The 15135-nt window shown below is 47.7% G+C and overlaps 1 protein-coding gene across 2 annotated transcripts in view; it reads right to left on the reverse strand.

Annotated features, from left to right (window-relative positions):
• The window catches only part of CACNA1E (calcium voltage-gated channel subunit alpha1 E), a 413895-nt gene that overhangs the window by 195354 nt on the left and 203406 nt on the right, over positions 1–15135 (reverse strand). The gene's annotated exons all lie outside the window — the stretch shown is intronic.

Below are 15135 nucleotides of genomic sequence, written 5' to 3' on the forward strand. Positions count from 1 at the left end.
CACAAAAACCCGAAATCCACAACAATTCTATTAGACTGTGAACCCCAAGCTCCTTGTCTTGAGGAGGCAATTTATTTCATATAATCCCTTGACACTGCAGGCTGGAGACACTGCCTTCCTCATCTCCGTATCCCCACCCTCAGCCCAGAGTCTGGCAAGTAAGAGGTGCGAGAGGGATCACTGAGCAACTGAACCGCACTGATGACAGTGACAAATGTACGAAAATACCAGAAATCCTAGAATCCTCCAATGAAAAGAACGGGCAGCTCAGTTGAGATGCTACTCAAACACATGTCTGTTTGATCATACAGGAGTGGCCTCAAAGCTGTCCTTGAGTGTTTTAGCGTCTAAGGAAGATGGTCCAGCATAGCCCTAAGACTGCTGCTCTCAAGCAGATCCACAGGAGGAAATCCGCCCATTTCAGTAGGAGGGTTGGGGCGGGGAGGGGCAGGAGGAAGACTCACGATTTAAAGGCTTGCCTCCCGGGAAAACCCAAGTACTGAAGTGTATCCAGCTCAGGACGGCTCTGGGCCTTGGAGGTCGCAGGCCTGAGGCAGGAGGCCAGGGGAAGTATACAGTCGTGGAGGTAGACGGACACAGAAATGAAATAATTGTCCTTCACCATGAAGAGTGCCACTGCAGAGTTACAGCCCTATGAGAACAGGAAACACCGCGGGGACAAACACAGTGCCGTCTGCTAGCATTTGCAAATATGTCACCTCATGACATCCTCAAAAATGTCCTCTATTACTATTACCTCCGTTTCATGGAAGAGGAAACTGAGGCTCAGGGAAAAAATGAAACTGCTTGTAAACAGCAAGGGCAGGAGTTGAAGTCAGTTCTCTCCTGACACCACAGCCAGTCCCTTCCTGGCTCTGCCATGATGCTGTGTGATGTCTGCTCAGCACTGGAGGGCTCCCCTGTTCCTCAGTCCAGTGTGTTTCTCAACTAACGCCAAGGCCCCAGTGTTTGGTCCCCAGGTAAGCCATGAACTTGGTTCCCTTCATTCTAAGGCCACACACCATGACCTCCCACGGACTGGACACTAATCACCCTCAAGACCAGCAGGGTGATTAGTGGGGGGGAGGGCTCTACGCACCTCAGGTGACGACGACAGCAATATCTACATATGTACCCACGAGAAGACACCCCACCCCATGAAATCAGGGTGAGGCCACCGAGGATACTACGGTTCTGAGTTAATAAAAGCCTCAGCTCTCTGCCATCCCGAGAGGCACAGTGTGCGCTCTTCAGGCTCAGAGGCTGCGTTTCCCATTTCTTCTGTGGCCGTGAGCACACAGCCTGCTGGAGCACTCTGTACACAGAGGGGCGGGTGCCTAATGACTACTCTGCCCCAAGAGCCGAGGGCAGTCAGAGAACCAACAGGAACCTCTAACCACTGTGCGCAGTGTTCCCGCACTTCATCTGAATGTTCAAAAGCGGCTTCCTGACGGATGGCCTGGCACGGCCCTACCTCTAAGGTTTCTGCTTCCCGTTGTCCGCAGGTAAGAGGAGAACGGAGGCTGACAGGACCCTGGGGGTGTGGCGTGACCATCACTGTAGGGACACAGCAGGGAGGACGATGGACGTGAGGCTCTGGACAATTACAATCCAAGGGTCTCTCCCCAAGACAGTCTCCCACAGAATCCTTCCACCTGCCATCCTTGTGCCCTTGGGGTTCTGCCTTGGCCGCCTTGTCAAGCCAGGTCTAGCAGTCCTTTCCTCCACAGGCACACTTCGCTGTATGCTTCTGTGGCTAAAAACACCCCGAAGCATTATACGAACATTACACTAAAAGTATCCATTGTTTATCTGAAATTCAAATGTAGCCTGGCATCCTGTATTTTTATTTGCTAAACCTGGCAGCTCTACTTCAGTGGTGAGCAGAAACGACCAGGTAGACTGCTTCCCCCTCCGTGGTTACCCCAGCCCTAGACACGTGGGCCAGTTCTCTTCTGAGAAGAACCACAGGCCGGGGCTCTGCAGACATCAGGCCCAGGATTCCCTCCTGAGTTCCAGGACAATCCATTTGTCTCTGCCATGCAAATCCCAAGGGAGAACCTCTTTACTATTCAAAAGGCAAGTTGTTCCCATCTATGGGAAAAGGTTGATTAACACTAACAAAACGTGTGAGGTGTTTAGCCAGCCCATGTTATAAGGAGTCCAAGAGGAGGCAGAAAGGCATCTAATTCAAGTTGGATTTCCAACAGAGTTGAGTCAGGTTATCATTTCCACGGGTCATCCACATAAGTGAGTTGCTGCGTCCACGTAACTGTGTCCTACATACAGATGGCTGGTTCCTTCACGTCGTTCACTATTTCAGCTTCAGTGAGGCACCAAAGTCTGTCATGTCCTTCATTTAACCCATGTCTTGGATTCACCTCTTACTCTCCTGCTTCCTTCTTGCCGCCCCGCCCCATGCCTTCTCTCCCCTGAGTAATATGATCCAGACTCCTGAAACTGAGGACATCCTGCCTATGTGTCCATGGAAAAGGTCTGCAATCAAGAGACTTGAACTAGGATTCTGAGAAAGTAGGTAAGCGCACGCTCCCACTGGCTGGTTTCAAATACCAGCTCCATCTGTCACACTCGCTGTCTGGCCTTATGCAAGGGCCTCTCTGAGTTATAGTTTTCTTAATCTGTCAAATGGAGACAGTGTCTTCAGAAGAAGGTTGATATGAGAAATTAGTTTCAAATACTTTTTTTTAAGATTTCTTATTTGTTTATAAACAAAGAGGAAGGGAGAAAGAGAGGAAGGGAAACATCAATGTGTGGTTGCCTCTCACATGCCCCCTACTGGAGACCTGGCCCACAATCCAGGCATGTAGCCCGACTGGGAATCAAACCGGTGACCCTTTGGTTCACAGGCTGCCGTTCAATCCACTAGCCACACCATCCAGGGCTCAAGTACTGTTTGATCATAGCCTACCACAGAAAATGTATTTCACATCACGAGTCAGAGTTCATATATGTATATAATTACATAATGCTATATTAAAGAACTCTGCTTTAATTTTTAATGCTGGCTGCAACCAACTAAATGTGTTTCATGACTCTCTAATGGGACTGACCCCCAGTTTGAAAAACCCAGCTACAGAGACCAGCCAATATACTGGCCATGTTCTCTACGGAGACCGTTCTGAAGAGGACGAAGTGGACCAGCCCGAATAGCTGCCTTAATAGCACCGTGTGACTTCTTTGTGCTTTCCCAGAATGATGAAAGAGTTCACCTTGAAAGATTTTGTCCTTTTCCAAGAACTACACACATATTCTAGGAGACAGCCAGAGCCCGACTGTGGTACCTGAAATAGTGACGGTGTCTTGCCCTCCTCTAGAATGGGCTGTCTTAAAGGGATCACACACACCAACTTCCCAAACCTCATGAGACAACTCTCTGGTTTGAGGGGTTTTTTTGTTGTTGTTGTGTGTGTGTGTGTGTGTGTATCTTGTGTCTAACTTATGGCCAAAGTAGAAGATGGACCTTCTTCTAAGCCCACAAACAATAAATAAAATATTTTCATGATTATGGCAAATTATCTTAGATTGGGTTGAAGTTAATATTTGGTAGAGTTTTTAAATTACCTATTTTTTCTCTTTATTTGTCCCTCTAGAATTTTTTTAATCCTCACCCAAGGATATATGAGTTATTGATTTTAGAGGGAAAGGAAGGGAGGGAGGAAGAGAGAGAAAGAGAGAAGAGAAAGAAACATCAATGTGAGAAACATTGATCAGTTGCCTCCTGTACACGTCCTGACCAGGGATCAAACCCGCAACCTAGGTATGTTCCCTGACTAGGAATCGAACCCACAACCTTTGGGTGTACGGGGCGATGCTCCAACCAACTGAGCCACCCGGTCAAGGCATCCTGCCACTATATTTTTATTTGCATACCCCCGCCCCCACCTCTTTGGCAAACATTTATTTTTAAGTAAATAAATAAATAAATAGGCCAGGAAGCCCTAATATTTCTTAGAAGACTGGGAAGCAGGGTAGGTCAAGCTGTCCCTCTTCAATAAGGAAGACGTGTGCCCTTTCCAGGAGGGAATAAGTGGCTTTGTATAAAGGCAAGGCAACCTTTTCTGGAATTTAAAATTGGGTTTCTATTTAAGTTTTGTGAGAATCTTCCTGCATATGAAGTGGTCTCAAAATATGCCTTTTGAGGAAATGAAAAAATCGTGGCCTAAAAATCCCCTTTCCTTTCCCACCAAAGGAAGTTCAGCAATCAGACCACGCCACACCGAGGAGATGAGGTTGTAATGATCTTCTGAGACCTGATCTTGGTTGCAGGTGTATTAGAGGGTATTTGGCAGTACCCCTGGCCTCCACCCACTAGATGCCAGCAGGAACCCCTCCTCCAACCCCCTCTCCAGGTTATGACAACTACAAATGTCTCTAGGTATTGTCAAATGTCCTCTGGGTGGTACCCCTGGTTGAGAACCACTACTGTAGGAGAGACTCCCATACAGGAATACCTTCAAACTGAGCGACAGACTGATTAAATGCACCATGCGTGTTCCACACCTAGTCCCTGCCTGCTCTGGGAGAAATACACACAGCCCGCTCAGGCAGAAATGAGGAGGTTGCCAGGATGACCCTCAGCCACAAGTCACAGTTTTGAGGGACAGCCAGGCAATAATGAAAATGCTTTTCTATCATCTTCTTCAAACATCATTTGGGGTTGCATGAAGCTTGACTCCAACAAATCTTCAAAGAAAGTCTTAATCCAAAAGAAAGGTTTCCCCAAATCATGTGAGATCAAGAACAAAGAAATGTACAGAGGAGGGTTTTATTTGCTTAACCTCAGTGCAATGGAAACAAAAGTTGAGGTTCTACCAATGGTCCTGGGGTGTCTTTCTTTTTTGTTTTTTATGAGGAAGTCCCTGATTATCACTCAGGCGCAGCAAAGAGAAATGCCAAGCGATGGGTAGAAAGTCTATCACTGTCATTCAGGTCCAGGACTTGCCAATGAAGATGACGATGATGACGGTGATGACAATGAGAAAAACCTCATTGTTGTCTCACAGTTTCCACGGCCCTGTTCCATTAGAGAGAAGCCATTACCCACTGTCGTATAAGCTTGAGAATTCAAGCTCAGAGAGAGAAATTGGCTGGCCCGAGGTCACTGAGAGAGAGTAAATGGTCAAGCTGAGACTCAAACCCAGAAATTTAGATTCCAAATTTGAAGCGCTTTCTGTAGCTACAAAAGATAATGGCTAATGGCTAGAAATAGGTCCCAAAGGCACATATATCTGACAAATGCCTTCTCCAGGACGACCAGAGCCGCCTCTCTGCAGAGCGTTACGGCGTCCTGTGGTCGCAGCCTCATAAGAAGGTTACCCACACTGTGCTTCAGAGAGCTGGCCAGGACGGAGAATTGCTGCAGAGGGAAATCCCATGTTATAAGAACTCGCCAACATAAAAACGTGTTCTTTGAGTTGTTTTGCAACTAGTGGTGAGGGATTTCTGTTAATCTACTACCCATACACTCTCTCTCCCCAAGCCTCCCTCAGGACCAGGAATGAGCATTTGTGAGAAGGCGAGTCAGGGATGGAGCCCAGAGATGGAGGCCAGCACAGAACTAGCTCATCACCCACATGGAGGCCAAGCTGCTAATGTGGGCCTTATGAGGAGGCGGCCCTGGTGAACTCCAGTATCAGCTCAGAGACCAGCTGTAGGTCCAACACTGCCTACGCGCAGGGCCACCTAGGGTTTGTATTACCAGGTTCTCCTTTCCCTCTGACCACCACGCTCCACCCCCACCATCCTTTTCATAAGGCAGCCGTCTCCAGTGGCCAGTGAGCAGCTCCAGGGGCAGGGGAGTTGCTGTTTGGACAGAGTTTGGTTGGTCGCTCTGGAAGCAGTGGAGGCCATGACACAGAAGGCTTCAGGAGCTGTTGCAGAACGTGTTTGTCTCACAGAATAACACTGGCTGCCATGAGAAAGAAGGAAGCTGGCCCTGTGGAGATGAGAGCAATGAAAGAAGGAAGGAGTTCCACTGGAGACAGCACCCTGATCCTGCAGTTCCTGAAGCCTGCTGACTTCCTGACATTTCTGCAACTTGGTGGTTCTATGAGATACCTCTTCCTTGAAAAGCTCCTCTTTGCTAAAACTAGTCCAAGATCGGTTTCGGTCACTCACCACAGTTCTCTCACCTGTTCTGTCCAGACAATACCATCTGGATAAGAAATCAAAGTGGCAGTTCATACAACTGGCATGGCCAGACAAGCGTGAAATCAGATACATGAAAAACAACGAAAAGCTCAGAACCATGCCCTGGCACAGAGCCAATATACCAAGTAGAGAATGGGTAAGCTTTTTTTTTAATCCTTACCTGAGGACATTTTTTCATTGCTTTTAGAAAGAGAAAAGAAGGGAGAGAGGGAAACATCAATGAGAGAGAGAAGCATTGATCATAGTGCCCAGACCAGGTATCGTGTGCACCCGGACTAGGGATTGAACCTGTAACCTGGGGGTGTGCCCTGACCAGGAATCAAACCTGCAACCTTTTGGTTATGGGACAACACTCCAATCAACTGAGCCACACTGGCCAGGTAAGCTCTTTTCTTGATGTCACCTTAGCAAGTGGCTAAGATACTGAAACACTGCTCTCTCTCTCTTCAGCTTCAGAAAGACTGAAAAATTATATGTATGCAGGATCCTGGAGAGAGCCAGAACCCTCTTCTTAGAACATCAAATGCCAACGTTTGCAGGTTCACGTTGGACGGAGGGGTCACTGAAGGGATGCTTCAAAGAAAGAGGAAAAAAACCCTAAAAATAAAACTCCACCTTCTCATGGTGTGTTGGGACAGGAGGCTTTTTAAAAACAAACATCTGGGAAATATCTGGCTGAAAGTATCTATCTGAGTTTATAAAACCTTCTCAAATCAATGCCTCTTTCAGATAAATCATGGATCCATAAATTCTAGAAAAATTATATCTGTCCATTGTTCCATGTTGCTAGTTCTGCCTACAACATCTGAGAGACTGATTTGTGTGGCAGACATATAACATCTGTCTTCTAGGATGACAGGTATAAAAAAAAATACCCAGACAGCTTCCCATGCTTGCACAGGAGACAAACCTACAATTACAGTGCATGTCGAAGCAGCACCCATAAAGTTGTTCGAAAATACCAGCCGTCTACAGAACGCCTGCCCGACTGATCCAGAGCCGTTTCTCAGAGAAAACAAAATGCTTTTTACTTTCTAGAGCCATTAAACCAAAATTCATTCTAGTACTTCTGAGTCATACGCATCTGATACCACCTATTTGGAATACAATCAGATACAAGCCATTTTAATAATTAAGGAGAACTGTACCTATATACAGGAACTCTTTAATTGTTAGCCAAATCTATTTGACAGAGAGATGTAAGCAGGAATGAAGTAAGTGGTTTTCATTCTACTTTCATCGTGAATAAATAAAATGCTGAGTTGCCGAAGGAATCAAGAGGTTACTCTCCCAGCAGAGGAGCTGAGCAGCATGGACGTCTTCTCAGAAAGGAATGTAAAAGAGTGCCTTTTTCTTTATTTATAAGGAACAATGGCGTGCGTTTATTAATAACGGAGTCTAGACGAAGGGACGGCTGCCCTTGGAGAAGGGCTGGCACCCAGGGTCCGGTTTAACTCGACGGCAGTGATCTTTCTTTTCAGCTCTGAAGTTATTTTTGCCTTGCCAGCTATGCAAATGAGCTCATGGCCTCTGAGCATGAAAGAAACCAGGTTAATATTTTATGAAAGTACTGTAAACCACTGCTCCTGGCACTGAGCTTCACACACTCTATAACTGACCCCGTACAGATTCAGCCATGGCTAACGTCTGTGCCAATCTAGCATCAAAAGAGGCAAAGCTATCAACATTTCACAAAAGAAGAAACGCAGAATGTTTAATGATTACATGTAAAAGGTCCATAAGCATTAAAAAAATTCCAATTAAAACAACACAATAGCCTTTTCAGCTTATCAAACTGCCATCGCTAGAAGGACAGGAAATTGCCGTGCCGTTTTGAAAAGCTATTGGGCAATGTGAACATGAGGACATTGAAAACGTCCACTCTCTGTGATGCAGTAGTTTTAGGAATTAATTTAAGTACGCCCTCCAAAATGGGGGCAAAGCTTTACACGCAATGTTGTTCACTGTTTTTATAATAGCAAAACATTTTCAAATCACCCACAAGTATCTAATAAGAGAACAGACAACCCAACTAAAAAAATGGTCAAAAGAAGTAAACAGACACTTCACCCAAGAGAGATGTGGATGGCAAATAAGCGCATGAAAAGATACACCGTTTTTAACCAGTAGGGAAATACAAATCAAAGCCACAAGAGCTGTTACTACACACCTATCAGGAGGCTGAAACAAAAATCAAAGCAATAAAAAGCCTGGCAATGTCAAATGTTGGTGAGACTGCAGAGCAACTGGAAGGGATTCATACACTGCCAGCGGGGATAATACAGCCACTCAGGAAAATAGTTGGACCGAGTCATATGATACACTGATCATATGACCCACTGACGAACAGTTACTTACCACGGTTCCATTCATAAATGCCCAAACTGGACACGATCTAAATGTCCCTGAAATGATGAATAAACAAATTGTGATATGCCCGTAAGATTGAATACTGGGCAGCAATATGGAGGGAGGCCTGTCTCAGTCCATTCAAGCTGCTGTAACAAAAGTACCATAGACTAGTGGCCGAAAGAACAGAAACTTGCTTCTCACAGTTCTAGACTAAGAAGTTCTTAGACTAAGAAGTCCAAGACCAAGGTGCAGGTAGATTTGGTATGAAGCAGGAAGGGCCTGCTTCCTGGTTCATAGACTGCCTTCTTGCTGTGTCCTTACCGCACAGCGGAAGGGACAAGGGAGGCTCTCTGGGCCTCTTCTTTTAAGGGTCCTAATACCATCAACTAACCATGTTGCAAAGACCACCTCCAAATATCATCACATTGGGGACTAGGCTTCGACACAGGTGTGGGACACAAACATTCAGTCTACGGCAAAGTACCCAGCACACAGTAAGGATGCAGTAAATGTTTGGTTGCAGAAAAGAGTGACCAGATCAACTTTGCCTTGGAAATAATCTGAGAAATTATCAAACCCAAACTTCCAGCCACTCTATAGTGTTCTTGGGCTAAAATCATCCCACCTGATTTGAACCCTTGCAGGGATGGCCAGCTCCCATCCTGGGCCTTGGACTTATACAAAGCAACCCCCTCTAAATGGAGCCGCAAGACCGTCTGTCAAGTGTTCAAAGATGAGCATCCTACGCTGCTGGAATTGTTCTCTTCTCCAGCCTCACGTCCTTATTTGTCCTCTCATCCCCCTGTAACTTTTCTGTAAGCCAAACTCCAGCTATTCTGGACCATTTTACCTGGAACCACTCCTTTCTGTCTCTTCAAAGGCAGTATAGTATCCATTGCAAAAAAGGGTAAAAAATCCTTAACAGGACTTGAGTTTCAAAGTTGGACCTGCCTGATCTGGTTCGGGACGCTGAGCTCTGGTTACAACAGGCCCAGATGGCCGATCCCTTCTAGCAGCCACTTCATGCTCCTAACGTACCCCAAGTCCTTTCCCCAAAATGCTGCTAAGCCAGCTCTGCCCCCTCCTCTCTTGAGATGGAGAGCCATGGATGGTTCTGGATCACGGGGACAACGTGAGTGGAGCTATGCTTCGTAACATCATCCACAGTGGTGGAGAGAGGGGTTGGGAGAGCAGAGACACCTGGCACAGGCACGAGGAGCAGGCTCCGCACAGTCCTGCCGGGACATAATGAGGTGCTGACCTCCGTGGCAGTAAGTGGGATGAGAAGGAAGTTCGTTATCTCTGTCTCCCCAGAATACCCAGCACAGACGGGACTGCCTGCTCCTCCTGGCTGTCAGCAGAAGGACTCTCAGAATGCCTGAAGCTGTCAAAAAGCACTGAGACGGTCACTGCACGGCAAAGGGTGACCGCTGTAAGGGTAGAGTTGCTGGTGTCATTTTCCAGAGGGGAAAACAAAGGCTGTGAAGAAAAATCAGGAGGTGCCCCGGAGCACCACATAGAGGCCTCTCAGGCCGCCCCGTCTATGGACCCCACTACATCAGCTATTAGCTCCTTTCAGTGACCCCATCCTTGGGAGACCCTGCTGAAGGTGACAGGGTCACAGGGAGGAGTGTGGCAGGGATGCTGACACCAACCCTGCCCACCCCCAGCCCCACCCTCACCAAAGCCCCTTCTCCCAGGGCGGAGGAGGAGCCACCACAGCTCATCCTTGCCCCACATGATGCTCTGGGCCTGCTGATCTCACATCTCTGACATATTTAGAAGAAAAGTAATGCAAGGGGGGCGGGGACTAGAGTCCCTGTGAACAGTGAGAAAGGCTGTGAACTTGGAAGTATCTCTGGTTCTGCCTCTAAACTCTCGTTTTCACACCTCTTTGTAGCAGCGGGGGCAGTGCATGTGTTGGTCTCCACTCTAGTAACTAGCAGCCTGGGCCCCTGAGCCTGGAAGCCCTGCATTCCTTTCCCTTCCCTCCATACTACCACAGTGCCCCTCCCTGACTTCTTCCCACCAGCCCCAGATCGCAGCCTGAGGCCATGCCCCTCCAAGCCAATGCAGGAAGTGGCACTACTGTGGGAGGGAGGCTCTCAAAAGACCAGCACCCACAGGGCTTCTCTGGCGGGAGCTGTCCAGGGGGGTGAGAGCTGCTCCACCTCCTGCCTCCGCCTCCCACAGGAGCCATCCCTACGAGCTCTTAAGACCTTCCAGGGAGCCTAAATTTCTGCTTCTTACATATATTTTTGCTTTAGAGGTTGCTATTATGGAGACATGAGGACACAGGAGAATCTCTCAGGGATATTATGTAATGAAAATGTATGAGCAGCCCTAGCCAAGTGGCTCAGTTGGTTGGAGTGTTGTCCTGTACACCAAAAGGTTGTGGGTTCAATCCCGGTCAGGGCACATACTTAGGCTGTGGGTTCAAACCCCAATTGGGGTGCATATAGGAGGCAACCAATTGATGTTTCTTTTTCACATCAATCTCTCTCTCTCTCAAATCAGTAAAAACATATCCTTGGGTGAGGATTTTTTAAAAAATGTACAAGCACTCACCGTCATGCAAACTCTACATGAAAGTATATGTACCACCGCCTTTCCCCCACCCCTGAGGGATAAGAGACCCACATGGCAAGACATCCAGCAAGAAGACGCCTGGACGACTCTAGTCTATGACCCCCGGCATCCTTACAACTGCAGTGTCCTTCACCAGTGCCAGGAGTGGGACACCACGCACACCTACGTCACCCCAAAATCGTTTGCTAGTCTAGGCCCATGTTTCTACCAGTCGCAGACACTTCCATTCTCTCTGACAGGGTTTAAAGAGTAAAGGCTGGTGGAGCTTTTCCAACGAACACTTTCTGGGCATCCTCTTCACAAAGTTTAAGGGCTGTGTATTATTCAGATGGGCAGGGGCCACAGACCCCATGGGAAAGAACCCCCCTCATCTGCTCCTTCATTCCTGCATGTACGTATGCTCACGGCTCACACACATCCGGTGCCAATGAGAGGAACCAGGCAGGATGCACTGGTAACGAGGGGACCGTGGTCCTGCCCTCCTAGAGCTTGCAACCCAATGGACCACACCTTCAAGGGCCAGCACTGGGGACAGAACAGGGCAGCTCCTGGCTCTGCTGGTGTCCTGTGGCAGTCCTCAACCAGTCTTCTGTGCTTCGGTTTGTCCAGGGAGGGAATAAGGCCGCTGGTGCTACAGCAGTAAAAAGCTGGTTGCTCCCTCCCACAGTAACACCAGAGGAAACGGCAGGGGGCACCAGACCATCCTGCTGATAAACTTGGGGAGGGAGGAAGGAAAGAGAAGAAAATGCCAATCAATGCATATGGCCCCCTGCTTCCAGGATCAATGTGGCTGGCTTCTCGGAGGACTTCTACTGTGGGGAGCAGGCAGGGAAGCTGCACTTCGGATGAGAGATTCTAACAAGGTGTCTCCTCCCTCTGGGAGTTGGCAACTCCAGTTCTCTACCTCAAGCACAAACTGTGGGGAAGACGGCAAGTGGGCCCGTTTCTGGGTCTGATGACCGACGTTCAGCCACACTTCCTGCGTCTTATAGGTATATAAAATAGCTTAAAAGGGGAAGGACAGCCCTAACCGGGGTGGCTCAGTTGTTTGGAGTGTCATCCTGTACACCAAAAAGTTGCGGGTTTGATCCCCAGTCAGGGCACACACCTAGGTTGCAGGTTCAATCCTTGGTTGGGGCACATACAGGAGGCAACCAATCAATGTTTCTCTCTCACATCAGTGTTTCTCTCTCTCCCTCTCTCTCTCCCTCCCACCCCCCACACCACTCTTGTTCTCTCTCTGAAATCAATAAACATATCCTTGGGTGAGGATTTTTTTTTTAAAGGGTAGCACAATTCTGTGAAAAGTGAATCCCAGATAGGAGACTGTATAAGAGAGAACACCTAACCATTTTAAATAATAATAATAGCTCAAAAAAGTCTGGAACTTTGAAGTCTGAGAAGCATGTTTACATAAACATTCTCACAAGACATTTCAGCACCCCTAGAAATATTCTGCGAAGGGATTACTGTCTCCATGTAAAAGACCAAGAAGGTTGAGTGATCGCTGTGATTACAAAAAATTAAAAGTGGTAGCAGAACTGGACTTGAACCCAGTCTCCAGCTGCCAAGTTCAATGCTCATGTAGACTCAACCCTGAAAGAACATACAAACCGGCAGCTTGTAAGAAACTGGGGATAAAATCAGACACCTTACACACCTGGGCAAATACCTTGATTTCCACAAAGATGATTCTAGAACTCAGTGAGCTCAATGTCAATCCCAAAGAACTCAGTGATACTTTGGTAAATAATCAGTGAGCTATGAGAAAGCAAGACGATCAAGTGATGTGAGGGAAGAGCCTTGTTCAGCACCTCCAGCAGGTGGGGGGCCCAGGCACCGTGAAGGCTGTTGCCATCACTATTAGCACTGTTTCTGATTACCAGGAATTAGCACTGTATCGCTGGGAACGAACCCACCCAAACTAACTTTGTTTCTTTTGTTGATAGGGTTGTTGGGAGAACAGATCGGGAAGATGCTGAGGATTTGATATTCCTGTATTTCAGCAAGCCCTTTGAAAACCAAAATCACTATGCCATCGAAATGGCGGAGATTACCACTGGGTGAGTTTCTGACAGCTGAAAAATCTTGCCGAAATTACAGTAATCGGTGAATGAAATGCATAGTTCCAATACTGCCTTAGCTATTTAGAACCTGTGAGATGTCGGACAACTTATTTAACCTCTTGTGGTTCCACTATCCCATCAGAAAAACAATGACAATAATAGCAACCATCTCAAAAGACTAGGGAGTGTTAATTAGAGAGATAAGCAGACAGTAAACGTTAGCTATTAATGTAATTATGTTACTAATTCCAACCTACAGGGAAGTCTCTAGAGGCATGCCGTTGAGTTCCACCATCATTTCTGTCCGTTTCAACATATTTATCGACAGCATAGGTGACCACAGCAACAACATAGAAAACCAGAGGACGGTGACAGCTGTTCATATGTAAAAGACATGCAAGTGACCATCACAAGCTTGTGCGGAGACACATGGTGTCATCTGAGAGAACGCTCCGAAGACAGGCCAGCTGGAGCACGATGTGCAGTTCTGAGGGTTGCATGTTGGAGCTATACTGAGAAGCACAGGGGGTCTCAGAATGATGTCAGGTGAGAAGTGGCTGAGAGAAGTACGAGTGTTTTGGTTGGTAGTAAGTGGCTGTCACTGGAAGACTTACACTGCTTTCCTGGCATCACCTGAGCTAGTGCATCAAAGTTAAGGGGGGCCAGCTTTGTCAAGAAAAACAGCCAGGTAAGGAGGAAGGATGGGAGGGAAGGGAGGAGAGGGGAAGGAAGGATGGGAGAGGGATAGGGAGAGGAGAGGAGGGGTGGAGAGTAGGGAAAGGTTGGGAGGAACTGGGAGGAGAGAAGAGGGGCGGGACAGGAAGGAGAGGGGAGGGAAGAAGGCAGAGAAAGGGGAGGGGAGGGAAAGGACCTGGGAGGTCTCCAGCAATGGGATGGTGTGCCTACCCCCAGAAGTGAGCTCTCCATCATAGGGAAAGTCCAAGCAGGTGCTTGGTAACCAGTTGCCAGGGATGTTGTTGAAGAGACTGATGATCCAGATGACCTTAGGTCCACACTCAATTCTCAGAGGCTGCAATCCCACCCTCTCTGCCCCGTACAGAGCTCTCTTCCACACACTCCCTCCCCACCAAGGTCACTATGAGGCTCCTGCTCCCTTGAACACGTGCCCAAATTTGGCCCGTGAGATGCATGTTCAACAGTGGAGGACTGAGCTGGCTGCACTGGCCAGGCTATCTGAAGATTTCCACCCACAGCCAGTGACCCTCTGGAATCCTAAACAAACTGTCCTCAGCATCAGGAGTCTGGGCTCCAAGCAGCCTGCACTGGGGACCTCAGCCACACAGGCCAAATGCTGCATCACCACCTCCCCCCACCCACCTACCATCACCATAGCAACCACTGGGGCCGACTACCTAGCAAGACATTTCAATTCAGGCAGAAGGAGGCCCAGTTTTCCCTGCTATTTCCCAAAGTAGTGAGACCTAACTAAGGGTATGCAGGTAAGAGGGACCCATTTCTCCTGTCCTTCCCCAACCGGCCATCCTGGGGCCACTTCGAGACATAGCCTGACATCCATAACTTGACCTTGGCATCCTCTTACTCTAACAACAAGAAAAAACAAGACAGAGAACCATTGGAGAATTTCATTATTTTTAGAAGCACGATCACTTAGCAACCTAAATGTCCCACCAAAAGCCCAGGGAAATAAATGCAGTACTGGGGACTCCAGTGCTTGGCTCTGATACAGTGTGAGAATGTAATAATAATAATAATACTTTCTATTTATGTAGAAACAAAGCCTGCCTTCCAAGGAGTTCGGATCGTCTGGCTAACATTAAGGCACGGATCCCTCCCACCCCGTCGCTCTGCTCTCAGTGCTCACTGCCCCAGGGTGACTGTTCTCTGCTCTTTGACAAAAGCCTAGAAGCAGAACAAACTTCACTTCGGGAATCTAAGGCAGAAATAACACTTATGTGCATGGGGGCAGGGTCCCTGT

This window comes from Desmodus rotundus, chromosome 12 (assembly GCF_022682495.2).
Source record: "Desmodus rotundus isolate HL8 chromosome 12, HLdesRot8A.1, whole genome shotgun sequence".
Lineage (NCBI taxonomy): Eukaryota > Metazoa > Chordata > Mammalia > Chiroptera > Phyllostomidae > Desmodus > Desmodus rotundus.